The sequence below is a fragment of the Rattus norvegicus genome, chromosome 19, assembly GCF_036323735.1.
Source record: "Rattus norvegicus strain BN/NHsdMcwi chromosome 19, GRCr8, whole genome shotgun sequence".
Lineage (NCBI taxonomy): Eukaryota > Metazoa > Chordata > Mammalia > Rodentia > Muridae > Rattus > Rattus norvegicus.
Window position 1 is genome coordinate 46,207,294 of NC_086037.1, and position 27,572 is coordinate 46,234,865.

Sequence of the window (27,572 nt, forward strand, 5' to 3'; positions counted from 1 at the left end):
TACAGCACCAATGTAAACCCCATTTCATTATTTTTAGTCTTCATTTGTGCAACTGACTTCATTAATATTTATTCCCAGAACAACAAAAAATAGGTTTTGTTTCACCTTCTTCCTTTCTACAACATCATGAAAAATATTTGGGACAAGTAAAACTGATAATCCACCAACTTCCTAGGTCAGCATTTTCATGGCAACCCTGACTCAGTCCACAGTCCATGTCCGCACTCTGGGCTTGCAGGACCGACACAGCCCATTCCATGGAACAGTTAGCTCCTGCCTCTCTCGAGGGTATTCTTTGTGTGGAAAGTAGACATCGGGTGAGCTCATGACTACATGCCTAGTTTCAACAAAAAATATTGAATATAAAGAGAGAATTTCCCCAGCTCCGAAAAAAAAAATAGAAAAAAAAAAAAAAAGAGAGAGAATTTAATAGGCAGACTGCTTCAGAAAGCTCTTCCTCCCCCAAAGACAAAAGCCTTTCTCTTTGCTGGTGTATTAGTTAAGAAATCCAACCAAGTCTAGACACGAACACAGAGAAACACGCACCATGTGATCCAACCAAAATAGAGAAGAACTTGGGGACATTTCAAAGACGCATTCCTTCTGATTCCCTTTTCTTATCCTTGTGGTCATATTTCTCCATACATCTACTCATAACGATAACGTAGAGAGTATGTATTTTAAAACATGTCTTGGACATTATGAATTTTGGGTATTGGGGATGTTTAACGAGAATTTTGTTCTTGTCAACATCTCTACCTCTTCCTTAAAGCCACTGCTGCTGATGTGTCTTCCTCTCCCCACTTCTGAACGTCTACTACGTGTGACACTGCATCTGTTTCCTCCCTGTCCCACACTGCCTTCTTCAAACACACATCCTCTGATGTCTTGCACCTCATACATTTGTATCACATGTTCCACTTTTTAAAACATGTACTTATTTCGCGTGTATGGATGCTTGCCTGGATGCACACCTGTGTATCATACACTTGCCGTGCCCACAGGGGTCAGAGGAGAGCACTGAATCTTCCAGAACTGGACATGTAGATGGCTGTAAGCTGCTACGTGGGTGCTGGGAACAAACTGTGGTCCTCGGCCACAGCAGCCAGCCTTCCACTATCCCCATGTGTCTCACCTTTTAAAGCAGAGATTCACTGAGACAGAGAACTTTTCATCTCACTCCACGTCGTGGCTCTCTAAACCATGTCTCCAACTGCCCATAAGAAGTGTACAGTGCATTTCCTAAGAGACAGCCGTGGCTGCCCGAGTGGACACCAGTGATGATACACCTTCATCTCAAACACAGTAACATTAGACACACCCTCGTGTTCTCAAACACAGTAACATTAGACATACCCTCGTGTTCTCACAGTAACATTAGACATACCCTCATGTTCTCAAACACAGTAACATTAGACATACCCTCATGTTCTAAAACACAGTAACATTAGACATACCCTCGTGTTCTCACAGTAACATTAGACACACCCTCGTGTTCTCAAACACAGTAACATTAGACATACCTTCACGTTCTCAAACACAGTAACATTAGACACACCCTCGTGTTCTCACAGTAACATTAGACATACCCTCGTGTTCTCACAGTAACATTAGACACACCCTCGTGTTCTCAAACACAGTAACATTAGACACACCCTCGTGTTCTCACAGTAACATTAGACATACCCTCGTGTTCTCACAGTAACATTAGACACACCCTCGTGTTCTCAAACACAGTAACATTAGACATACCTTCACGTTCTCAAACACAGTAACATTAGACACACCCTCGTGTTCTCACAGTAACATTAGACATACCCTCGTGCTCAGAATGAACTGAGTCAGATGAAAGAACTCTGAACGAGTGAACGTGCACTGTGGCTGGAACCTCTCCCTAGAATGCTATTACTTTGGCCAATCAATGTCTCTATGCATTTTCTACCTTGACTTTCCACTTCGACTTATAAATACTTACATATGCCAACTGTGTTTTTACTGTTTTCATTATTCCTTATCGTCTGCTTGATTTGAATCTTTTAGAACTAACTCCGCACTCACAGAAGGCAATAGGGAGTCTTCACATATGAAAGCCGAGACAAGCTTTGAGCCTGAGAAACTGAACATTCTTTTTGCTGTGTGGGAATCATGGCTCTTTCTTATTACAGAATATTCCGTTGGCTCGATATCCCATCCTTCCAACATGACTCATCCCTCCTCTCCGGCTCAGACTCACCTTTGAAGAGGTTCCTTTTCACATGGACCTGGAGAACACTACTAACGAAAGTAGATTCTGGTACCGTGTGACGTATTCCCCAACTGCATCACTCTGACTCAACTCTGTACCACAGACAGACTCCATCATCTTAAAGTTTAAGTAAAGGGATAACTAATTAAACCAACGTCACTCAAAAGGCTCAGAAAACAGGAGGATGCTGGGCGTAAGTCAACCTCAGCGGAAGGCAGACATTACAGCACAGCCTCTCCTCTGATGGACACTGCACCAAAAGCCCTGCGTAAATGAATTATTTTTGTGTGTTACAGTATGAAAGCCAAAGGCTCATGAAAGTAGAAAGGGTTGATAGTTTTAGATTCCATTATTCTAAATAAAGGAAGGATTGTTGCTGACACTGCCTTAAATACACTGCATGGTGACATGTGTTTGAAGGAATTACAGCTGTGTGGCACAAGTCAAAATCAAATTTATTCCAATCAACTACAGAATATTTTTAAAACAGAAAAAGCACATTAGGATACAAATATATAAAAATGCCTTTATCAACTTTACTGTTTATGTACGAATTTTTAAACCGTTGCTTATTTGCAAGTAAAAAATATGTGCATTGCTAAAATTGTTGGGTTGTGTATATGCTCACAAAAAAAGTGATTTCACACATAAAAAATTCCAGACCACTTCCTCAAAAAAAAAAAAAAAAAAAAAAACCCAGTAGGAAAGGAGAAGGCCCTCACTAAATCACTACTAAATGTTTAAAGCCATAAAAGGAAAGTAACTGAGATTTAGACACAAATAACCAAAGAAAGAGAAGAAAATAAACAGGAGAATTAAGTCAGACATAGTGCCAGCTGAATTCAGACTTAGAGAGTTTACAGGGCATTAATCTGATATATGCTAAATTAGGTTTTCAAATTCTATAATATTTGATTTCTTTTCTAAAACCTGTTTACCCTTAATCCCAGACGTTTTTCTTTAAATGATAAACTACAATTCTAAGTGGGATTTCTATTCAACCAGGAGTGCTGTTGTTGTTGTTTTAAGTATTTATGAACCATATTTATGATTTTATCCTCCCTAAACATTACTTTTGACTTTAATAAAGTCAAGACTGATGTAAGAACTAAAAGATGGTTTACTGTGGATTAAATAATACTCATTTTGAGGCAAGGCCTCTATTTGTCAACTAAAATAATGTCAGAAAAGTTTTCAGACATCTGGGAATTCCTTCCAACTTCACAATCACAAGCAGTAGCAAAGCACCAAGAATTTCAGAAGATAAACTAGCATGAGATACAGCCCTGATGGGCACACAGCTGACCACAGCCAGTGTTAGACACAGCCCCAAAAGACACACAGCTGACCTCAGCCTGCCTAGAACACAGACCGTAGTACATAGAGCTGACGACAGGTGACTTCCCTGTCTTCACCGTAAGAGCACGTCCTTCAGCTTGAATACAGGTGTAGTCCGTCTGTGTCAGGGTGAGTTGGGAAGCTTCCCCTCATACCCTGACTCATGGGACTTCTGATCCACTTCCCAAGGATTCCAAGTTCAAGGCGCATATGGGGTCAACCACAGAGCTCGGCCACCGTGCTCACACTGAAGCAGTGTTGATACGTCAGTTTTATGAGTTACTGGAGAACAAATAAAAAACTATGGGCCAGTACTCTGGAGGCAGAGGCTTCAAGTCCAGTCTACAGAAGGAGTTCCATGACAGGCAGGGCCACCTAGAGAAACCCTGCCTCGAAAAACCAAAACCCAAAACCAAACAAACAAAAGACTGCCTCAGGATGCCAAGGCAATCAGATTACAGTGAGTAACCCTGGTGTGGTTTAACACAGGAGCACAAGAAACACTCCCCAGGGTAGGGAACAGAAGCTGAAGACAAAAACAGACAAAACAGTAACAAGGAAAGTGACCAATGCAGCAGCAGTGTTTACTGCAATGTGACCTGATCACAACAGGAACCTCTTAAGATTACCCTGAAATTCCTGAACATACGTGAACATAGCCAATTGTTGGCAGATGAAGTGAGGAGAAAAGAATCGACTGTATAGTGAAAAACATAGGTAAGTGTCTCGTCATAAGTCTGGATCCTACAATTTGACCTTTATTTTGGCAATGAAATAGAAATTAGGGCAAAAGGAAGAGCCACTTAGAGAGGGTCCCTGTTACACACACTTGTATACATGCACACACTCTTGTACACACACACACACACACACACACACACACACACACACACAGGCGTGTGAGGGCTCACACAGGTAACAAACAAGAGAAAGCCATTAGAGTTTAAACGTCTTGTGTTCTCTTTTTCTTGTGGTTTAAGATGTAAAGAGAAGGTGTAGAAGAGATTCTTTACTGCAAACGAAGTCAGAAAAAGACCAAATGGTAACAGCGAGAAACACCAAGGAGGCTGGAGTAGCCCCACTCCTACAACAGGGGGACGGCTCATGCAAGGAAGAGAGACAAGCACTGGACTGGTGATCAGGATGTTTGCTAATTTGTTATAATAGGAGACAGGCTGGGAGACCAAAGCGGGCTGCAATTATTAGAGTTCAGAGAAGAAACTGTGCTGCTATCAAAAGATAGGGAAGATGAAACGTAGTTTGTTAAAGATGGAGACAAAAGACAAGTCTATCTTGAAAAAAGAAGAGGGAGAAGCAAGAAAGCCATGGTGGGACAGGGAGAACAGCCTGGGGACAGGCTGATGGTAGGCTGGCTGCTGGAAGACTCCCCAACCCAGAGTCTGGCCGTCTACCTGAGCCCTGGCTCGTTTGCTCTACAGATGTTTAGTGCACAATGGGCCAGAAACAGGGTAAGCGGAGAGGATATGGGAAGGGAAATGTCAGACAAGGACCCTGCCCTCTCAGACATTGACCAACCATGAAGGAATGAACAAGACACCTTTTGATTATTGCGATTTGGCTGAGAAGACACTAAGGACGGCAGATTAGGTGCACAGGGACAGCAGCTGAGGAGCCAACATGAGCGCTGACGTCTAAGTGACAAGGAGACCACCTCATGAGGATCTGAAGAAAACAGAGCGACACAGCAACAGCCCGACGAAGAAGCTTTGAGGAGGCAGTGGGCGCAGGTTGTTTGGGGAGAGACAGTTGATGTGGCTGTGTGTCAGGTGGAAGACGTGGTGTAAGACCCTGCTGTCGGGGAAGCAGGGAGAGAGAGAACAGGGCAGTGTTGGCTGCTACAAAGAATCTAGATACTAAGCCGAAAGAGAGTAAAAAACAAGATAAGTCTAAAAGCCGGAAAAGGGATGACAGCCTGTCCATACACTGTAAGGTTTAAGTTCTACAAAGATCAGCCTAGGTGTCCAGTAGGATTTTATCAGGATCAGTACAGAAGCAGGGCAACCGCTTCAGAGAATGGTTCAGTGGCTGAGTTCAGTGACCACTGATGCCCAGTGAGCAAGAGTTAACGGCATCTCTGGTTTGGACACTGACTGTCGTGGAGATGAGGAGGTAACCAACATCACAAGTGTTGAAGGCATCCAACAGGATGCTCTGAGAAAGCAGATGTGGGCTGGGGTGTAGAGGAGAAGAAGTCAAAGAGCCCCCTCAAAGCCACATGTGGTAGAACCATTGGTTGAAAAAAAGGCACACAAAGGAAAAACTGAGAGAGGGGAAATTTCATATGGTAAGTTTGAAATGTTGCCCTAATATCCCAGTGATTTCGGAATAAGCATTTTGATATTCAAGTTTGCCATCTAGGGGAAGAGTCAGAGCTAAAGATGTCAATGGCGGATTCTCTTATAGCAATACCAGACACAGAAGAGGGGCCAAGGTCACAACCACGCACAGGGATGTGTTAGCTCTCAGAGATGTCACACAGCAGAGAACTCCTGAAGGAAACTGAGGAGCAGCCAGAGACACCGATGGGGGTCCCTCAGGGGTCATGAAAGTGGAGAGAAACAAGCTATAACAAGCCACAAGGGGTGAGGAATCAATAAGGCTTAGAACTGCCAAGGGCTTGAGAGAAACAATGACTAAGGAGACCCAGCAGCGGCCCCAAGGAGGTGGAGGAGAGAGGATCTTGCCAAGAGCAAGGACAAGTGCCAGGGGATCCAATAACAGCAACCCATGGTGGCGAGGCATGAGACGCCATCAAGAGCTTCAAACTGTGCCTCTACAAGATGTGAACTGGAACAGTAAGTAGCTGGGCTGGGGTGGGGAGACATGACTTGTGAGACAGACACATGATCTAGTTCAGGGTCAATCTGCTTCTGCTTTCCAGACACCATGGAAACACAGTGCAAGGGAGAGAAAACAAGAATCTTAGGGGTTGGCTGCGCCATCGATATAATAATCACTGAAATTCTTATTGACCACCCACCCATGTTAGGAATTAGAAAGGAACCAAAGGTATGTGCTCAGAATTTTAGCTCTTGTAGAGAGTAGCATCCTAACCTTGGATTTGTGGAATGCTTCCAAAATGTGCTCACAGAGAACCGAAACACTCAGGTAAGCCTCAGGTCCCACAGAGCTTCCTGCAGGTCACAGCCAGAGATCCATCAATGGAGGATGTAGGTAAGAGCACATGTGCACACACACATACACATACACACACACACACACAAACACACACACACACACAGAGACAGAGACAGAGATGGAGAGACAGAGAGACACAGAGACAGAGAAGGAGGGAGGCAGGGAGGGAAGGAGGGGAGAGGAAACAGATAAAAAGGACACGCCATTAGTCTGGCCTTCTAGAAACTGAAAAAGAAAACAGGAGAACAGAAGTGAGCCAGCACTGCCTGAGAAGGACCCTGACAGACAGATGGGAGGGTTTCTCTGCATACACAAGTGTAGAGAGTGTGGCACAAAGCAAAGGGGTTGGACTGACACCATTACGCTTTCTTCTGACAGTGACACGTGTCACGACACATTTACATTACACTGAGGACCGAGTTTGTGAAAACAGTAGGCTGAATAATAGAGACCTCATAGTTCCCGTTTCCATTCACTTTACAAAGGTCCACTGAGATAAAAGCCTAGACTAAAGTAAACATTAGAATACTTTTTGTTTGTTTCATTCATTTATTTTTCTTTTAAGTCAGGGTCTCACTATGTAACCTTGTCTAGTCTGGAACTCACTATGTAGACCAGGCTGGCCTTAAACTCACAAAGATCTGCCTACCACTGCCTCCCAAGAGCTGGGATTTAAGGTGAACACACCATGCCCTGCTTTTATAAGACCTAGGAACAGCTAGAGTTACACAGCTCTGTTCAGTGAAATAACAATTAGAAGCTACAGAACCTCTTTGAAAGACAAAGACACGTACGCACACCCAGCATGTACACACGCACACATACTGACGCGCACAGGGACATTCTTTGGACCTACTTAAGAGTAAGTGGCTGACATGATACTTCAGTGGTGGAATAGCATTTAGTATCCAACACCTGGAAAGCCAGGCACACTTCTCTAGGATAAAGCTGATGTTAAGCCCTTTCAATGGATTAAGATCAAATATGTAAACGTCCATAGGTAATGTAAGCTATATATTTAAATATCCAATATATCATATGTAATTTATATATACACATATAATAAATTAGATACAGGGGTTGGGGGTTTAGCTCAGTGGTAGAGCGCTTGCCTAGGAAGTGCAAGGCCCTGGGTTCAGTCCCCAGCTCCGGAAAGAAAGAAAGAAAGAAAGAAAGAAAGAAAGAAAGAAAGAAAGAAAGAAAGAAAGAAAGAAAGAAAGAAAGAAAGAAATTAGATACAGGTGTTTGTATGTGCAAACTTATCAACATTTTGAAAACATGAGCCCTCACTTGTCCCTCCAACTTCATTCAGTCCAACACCGCAGACTTATTCTTCATTCCACTCCTTTCGTATTTGTAGCTCCATTCTCCAACAGGGAGAAACCAGACGGCCACGCCCTGCATTTGCTCCCACCTGCCCTCGGGCCCGTCACCCAGGTCAGTCTTGCTGCTGAGGTAAGAGGCCTTGTTTCTCTGGCCCATGGTTTCAGACAGTCACAGTCACTGTAATGGTGGGCTGTATGACGAAGGCTTTATTCATGAAGCTTGGACCAGGAAGCACAAAGCTGGCTGGGAGGAAGGCATAACTTTCCAAAGCTTGTCATGGTGGCCCATGGGGGTAGGATTCATATTTTACAGGTTCCGTAACCTTCCAAAACAGAACCACTAGCTGGAAACTATGCATGAGAGGGGTGGAGGGTATCCCAGATTCAGACACAACATTTGATCTTTAGCCCCCCAAAGCCACATGGCAACTCATAATGCAAAATACACTCACATAACTTCAAAAGTCTCCAATGTTTTAACAGTCCCAACATTGTTAAAAAGTTTTAAGTCCCTTCTGAGACTCAAGGCTAACTCTCAGCTACATAAGCCTGTAAAACAAACAAACAAAATTTATGTGGTGCCAATATACAGTGGCATAGATAGAGGAAATATCCCATCCCAAAAGGGAGAGGCAAGGAGATAACATGGAAAGGAGACAAGAGCCAGGCCAAACCCAGCAGGGAAAGCATTAACCAGCACTCATGGGAAGCCCCACCCCTGTGGACCTGATGTCCGTAGCATATGCTGCCCTTCTCCCCTTGGTGCCTGCAGATGTCCCATTCCACATTCCTGGGACCCCCAACATCCTGGGTCCTCCAGGGCAACTTAGACACCCCCCTTCACACTTCACACAGTAGCTCAGGAGCTCCAGGAAAGGGACCTGACCCTGCCACACACGGCCTGTCCTTCCTGGTTGTCTTTGGAACTTCTGTTCCATCCTGTAGGGTACCACAACTTTTATGTTCTGCGGAAGTCCAGCAGCACGTTCACAACAGCAAGCTCTAACTAGCTTGAGATACAACTGGCAACATGTTCACATATACCACAGCAACAAAGCTACTTCTTGAGCAGCTGTCCTTGGCCTGCAGCTGCAGCTGCCTCTGCCCCAGGGGAAAATACTTTCCTAGGTGGCAACCTTTCCCCCACCTCTCCACCTCAAAGGCACTCTAATTTCCAAACAGTCTTTCACGTGAGCTTGCAGCCTATACCCTGAAGTCACTGATGGGAAATGTCTTACCTTTAAGCCACTTTTTCCTATTGCCCAAATGTGGAGTTCAGTATTTCTCTTAATAAAGAATCTCTTCTTTAAGAAGAGTCATTGCCACATTGCCTGTTCAAGCTGTGTTTCCTATAATTTCCACTCTACTTTGTTCTCTGCGTTTTCACTATAAATCTGTTTGAAAGCACCTGAAACAGTTGGGCTACAACCTGAGTGCCATGTTATTTTGAAATTATCCCATCCAATGCATTGGCTTTCCCCAGTAGTGGACTCATTCCTGTCTGGGGCCTCGTGAGCAGGCCTTCACAGCCTGCATCACTGTTGGCATAGTGGTCTTCTGAAATCTCACCAAACGTCTGTGATTCTCGGCTTACACTATTATAAGTCTACTCTGGCTTGTAGCACCAAATTTTTCCATAATCTGTCTGTAAGATAGTTGCAAAGCCTACAGTCCTAATCTCTCGGTTCATCACAGCAATGACCCTATCTTCGTACCAATTTGCTATATTAATTATTTTTAGGCCTGTCTATACTGGCTCATGGCTTCATGTCCATCATGCAGGGAAAATGCGGCTACCTGGACAACTCCATCCTAAGTATCAGGGTTTGCTTCTTCCTCATGTGAAGGAAACAGTGACATAGACCCAAACTGGGGTGCTTAGAACCTTCAAATGCCTCCCCTAGACGCAATGCCCTAAAAGTCTGCAAGCAACGCCAACATCTGTTTAGAAACCCAATGCTCGAAACCTGGGCCTGCAAGGACGTTCTACAGTGGACTCATAACTAAGGACTATGTGTCCGATATTTCCATGCCTATTCATTGCCTATGGGTCTTGTGAATCTAAGCTTCGGCATCTCCTAGATAGGAGGAAGCTCGGCCATTTAGTGCAGTACGTATTTGTTATGGGTCTGCTATGTGCCCGTGGTTTTTCCCTGTAAGTAATCAACTTAAGACTCCTTTTCCTCATTTTCTACAGGAATAGGAATTTACTTACTTTTAAGGCTTGTCTATGTATCGAAAATAAACAATCACCTTCACTCATCTATTTCTTCTTTATTGCATGATGTTGAGGTCTAGAGTCGTCTGGTACACAGAGGGTGCACTGACCGAGGTATCACTTTCCAGAGTGACGGGAAGTGTGGCCGCTCTGACTCGGTTCAGGTTATTGGCAGTTTGCATGGTTCACTGACGACAGCCCTGGGCTTGTCCTTTGGGTGGTGTCCTTCTCATCTAACCTGTGAAAATGTCTGGTACTACACAGCGCCCCACAGAAATGGGGAAAGCAAGGAAGTGTACGGCCAGCACAACAGCAGTCACTAAGGAGCACATGCCCAGAGCTGCCTCTAGCCTCGGCAGTACGCACGCTTGCGTGACTACTGTTTCTGTGAAGACATTTTCCTTCTAACGTCTCCGGATTTTCAGACCCCCATTTCCTCTTTCTAGATCCATCGTCTGGATCTGCATTCACCTTACTTACATTATGCTTCATGATCTGAAAGACTTTTCTCCTTTCCCTCCTCCCTCCCTGGTCTTTCTTTGAGACAGAGTTTTACAATGTAGCCCAGGATAGCTTCAAATTCCTGCCTCTGCCTCCTAGGGCCGGGATTAGAAACACAGCACATGTCCACACCTAGAGCTTTCCATTCTCTAGACCGCAGAGTCCTAACCTTTCTGTGTCCTCTGATGTCACTTCCACCTCTCTCAATGAACTAGCAACCAAATAATGACATTTCCTGAGGGCACTGGCTTTTTGAGGGCTACCATAACTAAGAGTCAGAGCAAGGATGGGAATGAGATCTGAGAGAGTTACAGACAGGAAACCAATGTGGAAAGCACTGTTTCATCCTCGGTGGGGAAATTATTCAAATACACACATCTCAGGCCAGAAGCGACTTAAAGACAATGGACTGAGGATGGTTTGAAAAAAGTTTTTATCTGTCTGCATCTTTATCTGTATATCATATGCCTTTTGTTGTGATTTTAAGTCTAGGCAATAGCTCAAATATCTTGTATATTCAAGCTATGGAAGGATTAGTGAATGATCAGCTCATTATCTTTACTGATTTGCTCTTATTCTACGCAATCCAGAAGGACCATGGCTCCCTGCCAACGTCACTTCTGAAACAATGCAGAACTGTGTTCATATATTCTACGTTCTCCAAGAAGATACCTAAATTTGCAGATTTCAGAACAAATACATTTGGGGAAGAGAAGTATGACTTTTCCTAAAGCTTTCCGTGATGTGTACTGCACACTGCGAGGTGCTTCTACAGGAAAGGGGCTCCTGGGAAAACAGACAATCACATCATGGTGCACAGGGGACTGTGGTGTCCCTAAACTGTTCGGAAGATCGGAAAGACCGCTTAGAGTATGGGGCAGTTAGCATCAATAATGCCTCATCTTTAATCTTTGAAAACTAAAAGAAGCTGGAGCGCCACTCCCTATCAATAAAAAAGTAACTAAATCACCTATATATAATTACAGAATAAATTCGGAATAACAATTTCAGAATGTACTGGGATTTCAAGCATCTAAGCTAAAGAGCTCTATGGCAACTTTGGATTTTCTTTTGCTTTAAAAAAAATTGTCAGGCTAGAAAGATGGCTCAGTGGCTAAGAGCACTGACTGCTCTTCCAGAGGTCCTGAGTTCAATTCCCAGCAACCACATGGTGGCTCACAACCATCTGTAATGGGATCCGATGCCCTCTTCTGGTGTGTCTGAAGACAGCGACAGTGTACCCATATAAAATAAATAAATAATTCTTTTAAAAAAAATTTGTCTTACAGACTACTAGTAATACTAATACATGGACTAATTTCCCATTGCTACCGTAGGACTTATATCTGCTTACTGTGTCTATGAAAACTGAAGTTCTATATTCTGATCCAGGGGAACGGGCAATGGGCACTTGGAACCCGTTATCCCCTGTCCGCCATAGATAGCACACAATAGGTGTCCTGTTGAGTGCCCTGAAGACCAAGTGAACTTCCAGAGAACCTGACCTACGGACGGCACACATCTGACTGATGCCCAGTTCCTAGGACTGCCCTTCGTGTGTATGCTATGTTACCTGGTCTCTTGGATGATGTTCCCTTCCCACCTCCCATTTTCCCTGCCAATAAGATCAGGAAAACCTGGGGCATGCAGGCACAAAGCTATCAGTGAACCAGAGGATTAGGATGACGTTTTAGTTCTGAACCTCTTTCCATTATAGCTTCACTACTCAGAAACAAAATATATGGATGTAAAGTTGATACTCAAAGAACTTCCCATATTTAAAGTATAAAACGTGATGGGTTTGGGCATATTTCATCACCTGTGATACCCACCACCATCATCAAGGTGGCAGACACCCAACTTCCCCTTTCCCTTTCCTACGGCCACCATGATCCTGAGATTCAACTCCTAAGAAATCAATCCTATTTGACGCATGAAGAGAGCTTACCAGACAGCTTACCAGCAAAGACTTACCACCCGATCCCTGTCCCCTGTCATGAATAAGGATACACTGCTTAAAGCTGCAGCAGTCACATGGGGTCAACAAGAAGCCAACAGCCAACTACAGCAGAGTAGAAAGATGAAAACAGCCAGGGACTCAACATGACATCAAGAGCATCAACTATCTACTTCCTGTCAACTTAGGGGAGAAGAAAGGCTCCCACCCAAAAGTAGATGGGTGCACACTAGTATATGGAATATCTTAAGTCCTCGGGGTTTTCTTAATTTCCAGAAGCATTATACACAGTGCTTTGGTCTACTAAGATCATCACCACTTTGTGCCTTACAGACAGACACCCATAAGGTAATATTGATTTCTATTGGACTCTTTATCTCGGAACATAAAGCCCCCTAGAAAGCTCAGGATGTCATGGCAACACTGAGTGTTACTCCATACGTGTGTTAATTCCTAGAACCTTCAAAGATCCCGTGTGTGTGTGTGTGTGTGTGTGTGTGTGTGTGTGTGTGTGTAAAAGTCAGTGGATGCTTTATTGCTTCTGGGGTATGGGGCTAAGGAGTTTTTGGTGAGGTGGATTCGGTTCCTGTTCACACCACCGCAGGTTTCCGGCTTTGCAGGACAGCACTGGCCCTGCAGATGGCTACCCTACGCAGATCAGGGAAGAACTCGTCCGTTCGGATCACGTACCTGATGCTGCTGAGGGTAGCCTGGGCATTCTTGTTGATGGTGGTCCTCACACAAGAAGTGGCAGGTTTCATGGCCACCAAGCCCCCTTTGCTATCAGCCATGGGGTCCACCCCCATGGTCTTGCAGTGAATTAGCAAGAAGCAGAAGGAGCTGGGGGCCTCCAGATTATCGGGCTCAGTACTGTGTGTCTTTATTTATCTTGATCCAGAACCTGGTGCAATTCTGAATGACTGGCCATCCATTGCAGACGCATGGACATGGTGACAGCCAGAGACGGAAAGAGAGCCACCTTCATAAACTCTTCAAGAGTCTGATTATTATTAGCAAAAAAACAAAAGCTCTGAACTAAAGGATTGGAAACAAATGAGTTTTCAGATAGACCCTTTGAATTTTTGCAATTCAAATTTTAAACCAATAGATAAAACATGTATTTTAAATGGTGATTCAACCATTTCCAATGCACAGGCTGGTTTTGTGTGTCAACTTGACACAAGCTGGAGTTATCACAGAAAAGGAGCCTCAGTTGAGGAAATGCCTCCATGAGACCCAGCTGTAAGGCATTTTCTCAACTAGTGGTCAAGGGGGGAGGACGCAGCCCATTGTGGGTGGTGCCATCCCTGGACTGGTGGTCGTGGGTTCTATATGAAAGCAAGCTGAGCAAGTCAGGGGAAGCAAGCCAGTAAGAAACATCCCTCCATGGCCTCTGCATCAGCTCCTGCTTCCTGACCTGCTTGAGTTCCAGTCCTGACTTCCTTTGGTGATGAACAGCAATGTGGAAGCATAAGCTGAATAAACCCTTTCCTCCCCAACTTGCTTCTGGGTCATGATGTTTGTGCAGGAATAGGAACCCTGACTAAGACAATAGAACACACAGAGAAAGGAAATCTTAACGGTCATGTATACGCAAGATTCTGTAATGTTTGGGTACTCTCAAGATACTGTAGCCATTGTGGTGTGCACATCTGTAACTCCAGCAAAGTCAACCTGATCGACAGCACATCGTGGACCGCCAGAGCCATACATACATCAAGACTCATTCCAAAAAACGAGCAAGTAAGAAAGCGAGCAAAACAATAAACATTGGTTCTCAGGCTGTGGGTTGCCACAGGTAGCATATCAGATATTTGCATTGAGATTCATAACAGTAGCAGCATTACAGTTATGAAGTAGCAAGGAAATAACTATGGCTGGGGTTCACCACAGCACGAGGAACTGTACTAAAGGGCTGCAGCGTGGGGAAGGTTAAGAACTCCTACAAGGCCCACACACGGTCATGTGGAATCTTGCCACGCTCTCCAGTGACAGGCAGCACTGCTACCCTCGTTCACAGAGAGAATCTGGACCAGGAGACGTTGAGTAACTTGTCCACAGCTGTGCTGTTTATCAAGGATGAAAACCAGACTCTCATCCAAGACCTTTGCCCTTTAAACTCTTGATCCGTTTGTAAAGAATGAGTCAAGACTTCAGTGGTTTCAAATATTCCTTTGAATCCCAACATAAAAAATTTTAAAGGTATTATGCTGTTCCTAGCTTTTCTATCTATAAGATGAAGGTTGTGTTTCCTTTGTGCAAATGTGTCCAACCTCTCTGGTGGTGAAAAGGCTGAATCCTCCAATAGCAGATGCTTTCCTGGACCATCCTCTGTGCGTCTACTTGGTACCTGGTACCCAGACTAGCCCAGAGACCAAAGCAACAAAATGCAAAACCAGTAGAGACATGATTCTAGGACAGCGGTGTCTCCCTCAGAAAGCCACTTCTGCTGGAAAGTGCCATACTGCTTTTATAACAGAACTTGTGGATGGATAAGGGAGAAGAAACAGTTCATTTTTAAAGAAGTTCTCTAAACCCAATCTAAAACAATTAGCATAAATGCACTTGAGCGCCAGGGCAGAGCACACAGGGACTCAGCACTATTTTCTAGTTTGCTTATCTTTCATGACTGTTATTAACAAGAAAAACAAATGGAGAATAATTTTGATTGATTTACATTGTTAGCTATATTTAGATTGTGTGTGTGTGTGTGTGTGTGTGTGTGTGTGTGTGTGTGTGTGTGTGTACAAAAAAGGGGAGAGGGAGAGATACATCATTGTCTTGGTGGACTATAACTTGTAAGTGCAGATAAAAGGGAGAAGGAAAGAAGCGGTTTAAACATAAACAGTACCCTTTCCCTAACTCCTGAACTAGTTCACACAATGAGATGAATAATTCAGCTGCCCGGAACTTCATGTGTGCAGAGCACGGCGGCAGACCAGGGGCATTTTCACTTCGAATTTGTGTCGCCTTTAGTCAGCCCACTTCATCTGCATTTCTGACACCTGCTTCATCAGCTGGGAGGATGCTGCTCTTCCATAATCACCTCTCATCTCCATTCTGTCCAGCTAACAAAAGGATCACATTATAGAACGCAATTACCTGGCCTAGAAGGGACAGGGAGCAGGGAGCCTCTGGAAGGCATTTTGCGTTATCTTATCAAGCATATTATTTATAAATGATCGTACTTTTAAGTCTATATAAATAAATATATGAGACATTAATGTTTACAACAATATGTCTACTTCTTCTGTGATGAGTACTGCTTCAGAGCAAACAAAAGAGAAGAAGTAACTGCAGAGATGAATCAGATTTACAAATTCACGGCTATCACTTACGTTTATTATTACTGAATTATTTGTATTAACACGAGAGTTTTTCAGCTTAGCCTGTGCAATATGGTTGGAGTGAAGCTACCAAGCAAATCAGCGCACAGCAGTGGACCCCGCTCGGCCATGGTCCACAGTCCACACGCACAGGACCCACCCTGCGCCACAGCTGTATGTGGAGCAGCTGAGGCTGACGCTTTCCCACACAGCTGTCTGAGGGGAGTGGCTTCGAGGAGACGCAGAATTAACACTGAGCACGTTTGAGCCTGCCTACCATCGAGCGAGCGTCTTCCTTCAGAATCCCACTGTACTACACCAATTTCACCTGTTGTCTGACTCCCTTCTATGATGCAAACTCCATCTGGCTGCTCACCGCTCTGCTCCCCATGCCAACCTTAGTGACAGGCACGGAGAACACATAGTACTACCTCTTAGACAATGCTCAACTGCCAACCATGCTAGATTAGAAGGGAAACTGAAGTAGTATTTGTCTGTCTGTCTTTCCATCCATCCCTCTCTGTCTCTCTGTCTCTGTCTCTGTCTCTCTTCTGTGTGTGTGTGTGTGTGTGTGTGTGTGTGTGTGTGTGTGTGTGTGTGTATTGTATACACGGTTTCTCTGTATAGCCTGCTTCTGCCTCCTAAGTGCTAGAATTAAAGATATTCATCGCCAGCCTTGTCTTGCTTGTGGGTGTATTTTTATTTTATATGTGCACACAAGACCCTACCTGTCAAGGATTGCCATAAGACAATATCTTTTATATAAGTTGATTCCCTCAGACACCAACCAACCATACCTTTAAAATACATTTCATTCCAAATATTTTAAATGAGTCACTTAAACACATATATAATTTACCTCTTCATCACCTTTAAAACTGGGCTTCACATCATTTAATCTACAGATGCTTTATAATAAAATTATATACTAACCCCCTCTAGGTCCTGTCATATAATATTGTGACCTGCCGGGTATTGATGACATCCGTAAAGTGTGTGTTCCTGAACCATAGGACAGAGGACTGCAGGTTCAGATCTCACACTGTGTCCTTTCCTGCTTCCTCTTCTCAGATCTCACTTTCTGCTTCCTCACAGGAGGTTCCTGCTCCCACTAAGCTGTAATTTACTCTCTCGCTGAAGTAGAGGTTGTTAAAGAAATCTTACAAATCAAATAAAATCCTTTCGTCAGAAATCTGAAAGAATTAAAGTGCAATTATCTTTCCTGTCTAAGAAGATGCTTCGAAGGCTCTCTGAAGCCTCTATGCCACAGATATATAAAACATCCTTAAATAAACTTCATTAAGAATTACTGGTTCTTTCTGTAATTGAATCAATAGTATAATGCTTTGGGCTTGTTTCTCGAGTATATTAAAAATACCGACCACAAACCACTTGCAGTATGAATATCCATGACACAATGTTGAGCTCATTTTAACTGGGTGTGAAATGGTATAAACGGTGAATTCGTGAGCCGCACAGAGACACGGAGCATGGTGTAAATACAGAGGAAAATTCAAAGTGTGCAAGTCCCCCCACACACACCCTAAACATTCCTTTTTAACACCATCTCTAATAAGTTGGTGTTTGTGTCTGTGGAGTCAGGGAGGGGGCTTCTCTGCTGGGCACATTACACGCTGTATCACCAGGTGTAAGCAGGCAACAGCCCGGCCTGGCTAGCAGGAGACTGAGGAAGAATGATTAACTCAGAACAGGAAAGACACCAAAGCCCAGTTAGAAAGCACCACAGTGCAGGAGTCACTCAGTATGAAAGCAGAGGCCTGAAACTCCCCACACCCTGAGGGCAGCACGTCAGTGTGCAGTTGAGGTGAGGTTAATGCACGGTGCTGTCCACTTATGGAGAGCAACTGGAGTCTGCTACAAAGATTAACCATAAGGCATTTCAGAAAACTGAGAGAATATAATGCTTTCAAAATATTTTTATCTGTGCTAAAATTTTGTTTAAACAACTAAAAAACAGGTTTAAAAGATTTCCTCTGCTCTGCAGAAAACGGGGCAGTTGTTGCTTCCTCTTCCGATGACACCTGAGGAATTCAGTGGGGATGTAAACTACTCTGGCCCTGAGCTGAGGGAACTCGGGTCATGGTGGTGGAGGGCAGATGTTAAAGATCACACAGATAACTGTTTAAAATTTCAACTTGCTTTCTGAGGGAGCAGAATAACGTTCCAGAAGAACCTGGTCTAGACAAGAATTTAAAACCACCTCTCAGGAAAATGATACGTATATGGAAGGAAGCCCATGAGGAGACGGAAGACCAGCTAAGGGGAAAGGTGGGAGCACGCGCAGAGGCCTCACGGAGAGGCCTCTTCACTTCTCTCCCCTCCCTGCCCTGGCTCTTCCCGGGCCTTCGATTCTGGCTGGGTTTGTTGGTGGAAAGCGGGAGGTGAGTGGAGACAAAGACAGGGACTGCTGGTGTGTCCTGGGAAGCTGCATCTTGCCCTGTCCTTCCTCTGCTTCCTGACAGCCTGGGCCTGCAGACCACAGGCCTGAAACCATCAGGGCAAGGTCTATATTGAGTTCTCTGAAGTCTCGAGCAACAGTGACTCCCTAACTTCAGTTTCTTCCATCAGCCATCTTGTCACAACGCTAAGAAAAGCAGCTGTCATGGAACTTGTCAACCCCGTTCGCTGTTCCCCAAAGCACTATTTCCCCAGAACTTCTGTAGCTTGCTCTCTCACCATCTGCTAGTGTCTACTCAAGCATTCTTCCATGAAACTCACAACTATCAGGTTATGAACAACTGCAGCCTTCTTTCTTCATTTCTCCTCGTAGTCATATACCATCCAACAACTTTCCAAGCAGTGACATGGCAATCCTGTAAGGTCAGACGCCCGCTGACCCCACAGCCACGTACTTCACATAAGCACACTCTATGCTGATATTTATACCACAACAGAAACCGCTGACTGCACTTCCCAGTGAGGCATGGTTTGTTTCTCCAAGTGACATGTATATTTTGAACTATAAAACTAAAAATGCTGGTTGTTTACTCCCTCTCTAGAATGTTCTACTCCCTCACTCCATACAGCTCCATCCTCTGTTAAATGAACAAGCTGGTGAAACTGTCCTCTTTCAGATCAGAGGTCATAGGTAAAAAGGTGGCCTAGGGTAAATGTGGAGAGGGGACAAGGAACAGGCCACACACAACTTTGCAAGCTATAATATATGACACTGGCATTTATCTCAAAAGAAATCCATTGAAGGACTTTAGACAGAATATGATACTGTGAATCTTTCATTATTATACTGAGAATGGGACTAGAGAGAAAGAGGAGCCTGGAGGTGGCCCAGTTGGTAGAGTGATTGCCTGGCAGGCACAAACCCCCGTGAGAGTCCCCAGCACTGTGGAAACTAGGCATGGCAGCACATGCCCACATCTAAGCACTCTGGAGGAGAGACAGGAGGGTCAGAAGCTCAAGGAGATTGACCTTTGGTCATATATGAAGTTCCAACGCAATCCAGGCTACATAAGACTCTTACATGGATGCATGCATACATACATACATACATACATACACACACACACACACACACACACACACACACACACACACACGTCTACTCCCATCCTTGGATTAACACAAGTTTTGGGGTCATCTATGTGATAAGGTGTACACCACTAACACAAAACGATATAAAAAAAGAAGACATCTGCTCATCCTATTACAATTGGATCTAAAGTTGTCAACACTACCTCTTAAAATGTAAACATTTCTTTCCTAAGTCTCTTCCCTCTGAAGAAATGAGACATAAAATGTGCTGATATAAGGACTTTAATCAAATCCTAATGATATAGGCACCAAAACATAATTCAGTTCGTGCTTTCAGCTTACAAAAACATATGTTGGAACGCAGTCCACAAAGGTTAAGAGTGGCCCAACTTTCTGATACCCGTTGGCTACAGATGTGGCTGAGAGCGAGGTGGTGTGGAAAGAGATGAAGCGAGAGAAGCACTGGTGATTTAACCTCCGGTCTTCCCTTAAGGACAAGCATTTGTCACCTTGACAGCAAGGTGAAAGGTTTGCTTCGAGTGTGCTTATAACAGAGCTCTCTTCCCTGCTCCCAGGGGCCCTGTGATTTCTGAGCAGACATTATCTGAATGGATGATGATGAGGAGAAGGAGGAGCCACAGAAAGGGCTGGGGGAGGAGAAGAGGTGAGACCCGCATAACTCAGAGCCTCCTCCGGAAATGCTTCTCTAGGGACCATGACACAGATTCACCATGTGCTATTCCTCCTCCTAAGCTTCCACTTGAGGCCAGAATAATCAACTCCATAAATTATCACAAATACTCAAATGGTGGCCAGTTAACGGCACAGTTCCCATCCCCAGCAATTACTAGACTGTCAGGAAGCAAGAGTCCAGGGAATGAATTCACACACACTCACGCACACAGGCATGCACGCACGCATGCACACACACATACCCCCCGGGCATGCACGCACACTCTACAAATCTCTCATTTTTAGGGCTAATAATTCTGATGTAAATGTCTGCTTCAGGCTTAAATCTAACACTTAAAATGAGCCTGACTTCCATTCTCAGTGACAATACATAACTCAAATTCGCATTAACGTGAGGACGCTCGCAACTCACAAAAGATAACAGGATCTCTGTCCTTAAGCACTAAAGCATTCATACTCTTTTCACAAGTGTGCAAAGGACAATCTAAGTGACAATCATTCATTTCTGAGCATTTGGTCATCATTTAATTTCAGCAAACCCAGGGATTCATTCACATATTCCAGTGAAGGATGAAATTTTGTCGATGATAGTATTTTAACCTTTACTTTAAAAATTATCTTCCCTGAAATTGGATAAAGTTACAATTATCCATTTTGTTTCAATATTTACTTGTTTATCTACCACTGAAAACATCAACGTTTAACATGATGAATTCAAACAAAACGAGATAGGGAAAAATCACAGACTGTAGAAAGGGTCAGTAGGTAGAGTGTTCACCCTGAACACATGAGGCCCAAGTTTTGATCCCCAGCACACAAAAGGGCAACGTGGCAGCTTGTGTTTGTAATCCCAGGGCTAGGGAGGCAGAGGGGACAGGACACCGGCTTCCATCATCAGCCTTCCCAGATACATGGATGAGCTTCCGGGCCAGACTGAAGAAATGAGAGACAGCACAGAGTTGGTGGCTGGGCCAGGGAGAAAGTCAAAGGGAGGGGAACTCACCGTCTGTCTAAATAATTTTACATTTTTTTTTGAGATCCGACAGTGCTTGCTAATAGATACCAGCCATAGTGACCCTGCACAGCACGACCCAGCACGAACCAAATAATCATGCCGTCACTGTTCCCAGGTTCATGAACCTGGCACTTACTGGACCGTCCATCTAACATCAAACGTTTCAGGTGCTTTCAGAGGAACTGCACAACTCTAAATCTGTAGGAGGGAACGCGAGGCGGTGAGGCTTGAAGACCGGAGTCTGCGCTTCTGGGGGGGATGGGAGGGGGGTCCATGCTGAAGAGCAAACCCAGGAGTTTGCTTTAACACAGTCCCCAAGAGAGGAGCATGCATGCGAACTGAAGAGCAGGAGTGAACAAGACTCTCATCCAGGGTGCTGCAGTGTGCTCTCGCCACACGTAAAGTCTCTAGTAACCGGAAACCTGTCTTAAACAGGCAGAGAGTTGAGGAAAGTGCCACACCCAGATATCCAGGGACTGCAGAGCTTTGCTGGGGGATGGGTAAGAGGGCTGGGGTGAGACCATTTCTAAAGCAACAGCAGACACCGACACAAGTGTTCGCCCGAGGCTCCAATACTGCTGAAAAGGCATCTCAGGGGCATCCCTGTATTTCACTAGACTCGAGCCCAGAACTGAGCTGGGCCTGTGCATCCACCCCAGTGTTTAGAGGGATGAGGCAGGAGGATCAACGTTAGAGGCCAAACTAGGCTACATAGTGAGATGATGATGTTTCCTCTTTCTTTTCCTCCTCCCCCTCCTCCTCCTCCTCCTATTCCCCCTCTTCCTCCTCCTCCTCCTCCTCCTCCTCCTCCTCCTCCTCCTCTTCCTCCTCCTCCTCCTCCTCCTCCTCCACCTCCACCACCAACATCACCAGTTGTGTAGACAGGAGTACAGTGCTTACCTAGCACATCGGTGGACCTAGGTTTAACCCCCGTTATAAATTCTATTTTTACAAACAAAAAGGAAGCTCAGTAGGAAGAGTCCTACTCTGTCGGGGCCTAGAGCAGAACTTCCTAAGCTGCCTTTCTAGTTATTGATAGAAGGAAAATCAAGTTTATGTACTAACAAAATGGATATGCCGTTTAACATAAAATCTGAATATTTGATGCTAAATTTTCAATAATTTTCTGAGTTGGTTATATTTAGACAACCATCTTGAATGCTAAGAATGCCACTTTGCATAAATATGTAGTGGAGGATGGCAGAATATGCTTATAAACATTTTGGAAATTCTTTTTTTCCCCTTTCTTTTCTTTCTTTCTTTTTTTTCCCCTTTTTGGTTTTTCGAGCCAGGGTTTCTCTGTGCAGCCTTGGCTGTCCTGCAACTCACCAGGCTGGCCTTGAAGTCAGAGATCCTCCTGCCTCTGCCTGGCAAGTGCTGGGATCATGTGTATAATTACTGCCTGGATAGTCCAATCCCAAATCAAAAATTACTTAATGATTTATTAGATGAACTGTCACCAACACAAACAAGTTCAAGATGAAACACTTGAATATAACAATTCAAAGACATACTAATTTGATTCTTGATATTGAGAAATGGTGGGAAGGAAACAGTAAAATTTGATTTTCTGTAATTAAACTACTGTTCCTGTAAGAACAGAAAACTTTAGATAAGGTGCAGAGAGTGCTGTGTTCAGAGTCATGGTAGATGAAGCCATGTGTGGATGCCCGAGTTGATGCTAACAAAAGCCACATCAACTTACTACAGCGGTTGCTTTCTCATATCTATGTCACTCATTACTGTGTGTCTCTGCAGTGTGTGTGTGTGAGAGGCTGTCCGTATACCCATGTATACACTTGAGGTCAGAAGACAACTTTCCTTTTACTGTGAGTCCCAGGGGTTAAACTCAGGTTGCTGGCTTAACAAGTGAGCTCTTACCCACTGGGCCATCACAACAGCCCCATTATGCTGATATTTGAAGTAGTCCTTGGTTGTTGTATGTTTAGAAACCTTTTACTGTTACCAATTTTCTCTAACCCCGACATTTGGGTACCTTATCCCATGTGATGTTGCAACCCACAGCCTGAAGCCATAGCATAGCACACAGTAGGCAAGCGGATCTACATCAGTATCTGAGTCACTGACAGGAACATTTTGCCTTTTCTTCTGTTCTTGGGTTCTTAGCAAGACAACTTAAAAGCCCTGGTCAGTGTTAAACAGTGGTGCTGTGGACTCAGAATACCCGTGGCTCAATCTTTCACTGCCTAAAGCACCAACAGACAAACTGATGCCGGTGCACACACTACTGCCCGTGCACACACTGATGACAGACCATTTCTTCCAATATGTCACTCCGAGCATGATGTACTCCTTGTCATTCCTTCAAAGCTGCATCTACATACCATTTGAGCTAAACTGGCTGGCCAGTGAGTTCCCCAAGATCCTCCTATTTCTACTACTTCCAGTGTTGGGGCTTTAGGGATACCCCATCATAACTCACTTGTTCTCTTAATGTGGGTGCTTACCCAGCAAGCACATTATCCATTCAACCATCTTCCCAAGACCTTATAATAAACATACAATAAAAATACAAGCAGTGGACACACGTGTACTCATACACATAAACAAATACATTCATAAATCAAACTTAAAAATAACAAATACAAGGAATCATATTAATAATACACAATTGTAAAATAGTTTATAGCTTATCTAATGAGCATCTCTCTCCAGTTTCCTCCTCTAGAATTTTCTATAGTGATGAAATATGTTGAGCTGTACTGGCCAGGGCAGTAGCCAACAGCCACATGTGGTTGGTAGGATGTTTAGCATTTTTAGCTTTAATTAATTTTCATTATTTTGTGTGTACAGGGTGTGAGCATGTATGCGTGCACGCGTGCGTTCATGCAAAGGCCAGAGGTGAAGTTGGGAACTGTCTCTTAGGAGCCGTCCTTGTTTCCTTAAGACAGGATCTCTCAGTGGCCTGGCTCTCCCTGATTTGCTGGGGTAGCTCTCGGTAAGCCCCAGTGTCTCGGCTCTGCCCTCTTCAGTGCTGGCTGCAAGTGCACACTACTACATTTAAAACACGGGCTCTGGGGATCCAACTCCAGTCCTCATGCTTTCACAGCGACAATTTACCAACTCAGCTACCTCCTGAGCAGTTAATGTTCATTATTCAATTTTAAATGGTTATGGTTTGTGGCTACTATGTTGGTTAGTACAGTTACAGATGATGAAATTCAGCAACCCCAAAGTCTCTTTGCCTCTTGGATTGAGAGGCAAATCCATTATAGCAGAGACATGCAAGATCGCTGGGGGACATTAGAGGAGTTTCAGTGTCAGTGAGACATTAGGTACAGGGAGTCGATCAAGGGGAAAACAATCTGCAGTGGAAGCAGAGGACCCAGGCGCAAATGGCTGCTAAGGTCACCTATCTGAGCTCCATCTAGAAAGAGGATCCCAGCAGAGTGACAGGCAGTCTGCGTCCAAGGGCGGCATACCCTTACTGCAGAGCCAGACGGACCCATTCCAAAAGCACAACAGGGCCACACTTGGGAATTACCACTCCATCTTGCTTTCTCTAAAGCCAGATACACTTTTATTCAAATTTCTTCCCATGTGATATTAAGCATGAGGATGGGATGTGTGCTCCCCAGTGTTTACAAATCCGCGGTTGTTTGTCTCTCTTAATTAACATATTAGTAAGGGATTTACATGTCACTACCTGGTAGGACTCAGTCCACTCCTGACAGATGAAGCTTCCACATGGAAAATCTGAGGGCTGTGCTACCTGTGTCCCTAACAGTAAAGCCCTCAGGATTTTAACACAGACTTGAAAAAACAGGGCCGCAACTGGAATTATGCTACACCGGGGATGACATTATCCCATCACCAAGGCTAAGAACGAACTCTGAGATTTGGGGGGTGCCAAATGTAACTCTAATAGAGAAGGAAAACCTCTCTTAAGATGTGTGCCCCTCGGCTTGCTTCCCATACAGACAAGGAAGGACAAGAAAGGGTGGTGACATCTAGGACAACCAAAGACAGTGTCCCCTGAGATTGTCATTACAGAAGAGAGGTACAGAGGGAGGGAGGAGAGAGAGAGAGACAGACAGACAGAGACAGAGAGGGTAGCTTGGTGGAGATTCCTATCAGGGCTAAAGGTCATCTTCCCAGGTTACTCTTCGGGATCCTTGACCTGGCTTCTTAAATACCCAGGGAATTGATGAAGAAGAGGAGGAGCTATTCCTGAGAGAGCAGCGTCCCTGTCAAGCTGGGCAATGTCTACTGCTAGGTATCTGTTAGTTTACTTGCTTGCGTACACATGTGGAAGCTTTGGGTCTTTTCTTATAGCTAAAAATCCCATTTTCAACGTCTACAATTGACTTCAAGTTGATTACAATTCTATGGGTATCAAATGTCTCAGGACTCACTTATCCCTGAGGTAGCATACCTGGGAGCTAAAGCTGAAGGCTCTTGTCTCTACTCACCACCACCCCTCCCCCCATCTAAAGAGCCGGAAAGTAAAGGGAAAGGGGAAAGTAGCAACTACAGCTTTTTCTCAATAAGCAAGAAATGTTATCTCCGATCGATGACTTTGTCCCTCCATTCGTACAGCAGCCACTGGGCAGGGATCTGCATGGCTTTGGTTAAGCAGTTCCCAGAAGTACAGATGTCACAAAGAGATGCAGGACAGTATCATAAGAAAATAAACTTGTGGGCCACAAAACCCCACAGAATCAAGTAACCTGGGCTCACAGAACTGTCAGGGAGCCTGCATGGGTCTGACCTGGGCCCTCTGCACATCTTATGGTTGTGTCACTTCGTGTTCTTGGGGGACTCCTAACAGTGGGATCAGGGGCCATCTCTGACTCCTGCTTGCTTTCCCTCCCATTGGGCAGCCTCGGTTCAGCCTTAGTGTGGGGGTAGGTGCCTATTCCTACTGCACCTTGATATGCTGTCTTTGGTTGATGTCCCTAGGAGGCCTGCCCTTCTGGAGGGAAACCAAGGAGGAGTGGAGAGGTGTGTAGGGGGAAGGGACTGGGAGGAGAGAAGGGGAGGGAAACTGCTGTTGGGATGTTAACATCTGAGAAAAAAAAAATAAAACTAAAAAAAAGGAAGCAAAGGAAAATGGAATGAATGCATTAAAAGCTGATGTTCATAGCTATACATTCTTTCTTTTAGTATAGAGAGAGTCTATCTCTTGGGGGCAAGGAATGTAGCCCAGATGTCAGAGTCCTTGCCTAGGCCCAAAACTCCCTCATAAAACTAGGCATGGATGCACACACCTGAATTCCAGCACATAGGATATGTATGTAAGAGGATTAGAAGTTTAAGGCTATCCTGAGCTACATGAAACTCTATCTTAAGAAAAATAAATAAATCTTGTCTATAATTATGTGTTAATAAAATACATTGTTATATTAATATAAATGTTAATATACATCCATTTTCCAGAGCTCCTCCTGTTAGTCACAAAACCTTACGACTTTCTAGATCACACTTAATTTTCCCCTGTGGCCAGATGACAAGCCACAGCAGTGCCTGCATCGCAGGTCCACCCAGCTCAGCCACAGGGGCCGTACAGGAGGCTTTAAAGAAGGGGTGCACTCACTTTTCCCGGTGCTGACAGACCAGTCACATTACCTAGTTCCTTGCTATCACCTTGGGGCTTTTCCTTTCATTCTCTTTCTTCTGCCTTTATTTGTCTACTTTTAAGTACTTCTAAGACCATTTAAATCTGTATTTGACCTAGTTTTTACAACGTCATTAAATTGTTTCTTTTTTTCTCTGAGACAAGGTCTGGTGTAGCCCAGCTTGGCCTTGAACCCCTCATTCTCTTGCTTCCCTCTCTGGTGTGGTAGGATTACTACTACACTACCAAGTATGCATTTAAATTGGGTCTCTAATTTTCAAGCTTACATTTTTACCTTTTCAAGTCCCAGAAACCACATGCTGGGTCACAACCATCTCTTCTAGGAACTGATGCCCACTTTTGGCAGGAGTACATGCAAACACTCATATGCACAGATAAACAAGCAAACCAAGGATCTTTTAAAACCATAATTTTAACCTTTACAATCATAAGCATAGCAACAGATCCCAGCTGCAACACGTCTAAGCATGGATTCCAAATGGACCACAAACCTAAGTGAAAATGTTAAAACCAACACTGAGAGACGACATAGGAGGAAAAGCTGTGTGGCTTTAGGTAAAATGTGAATTTGAGCAAAAAAAAGCTAAGATATGAAAGACAAAAAACAGTAAGTTGGGCCTAATAAAATGAATTTCGCCTTGTAAGTCACTGCTAATAATAATAAAAGAGAAGATACTATGTGTGTG

At 44.2% G+C, this 27,572-nt stretch overlaps 1 protein-coding gene and 1 pseudogene across 5 annotated transcripts in view; both read right to left on the minus strand.

The window, feature by feature from the left end:
* Nucleotides 1–22,059, minus strand: part of LOC134483637 (large ribosomal subunit protein eL28-like) — a 35,795-nt pseudogene extending 13,736 nt beyond the window's left edge.
* Nucleotides 1–27,572, minus strand: part of Slc10a7 (solute carrier family 10, member 7) — a 224,314-nt gene that overhangs the window by 119,854 nt on the left and 76,888 nt on the right. The window lies entirely within an intron of this gene.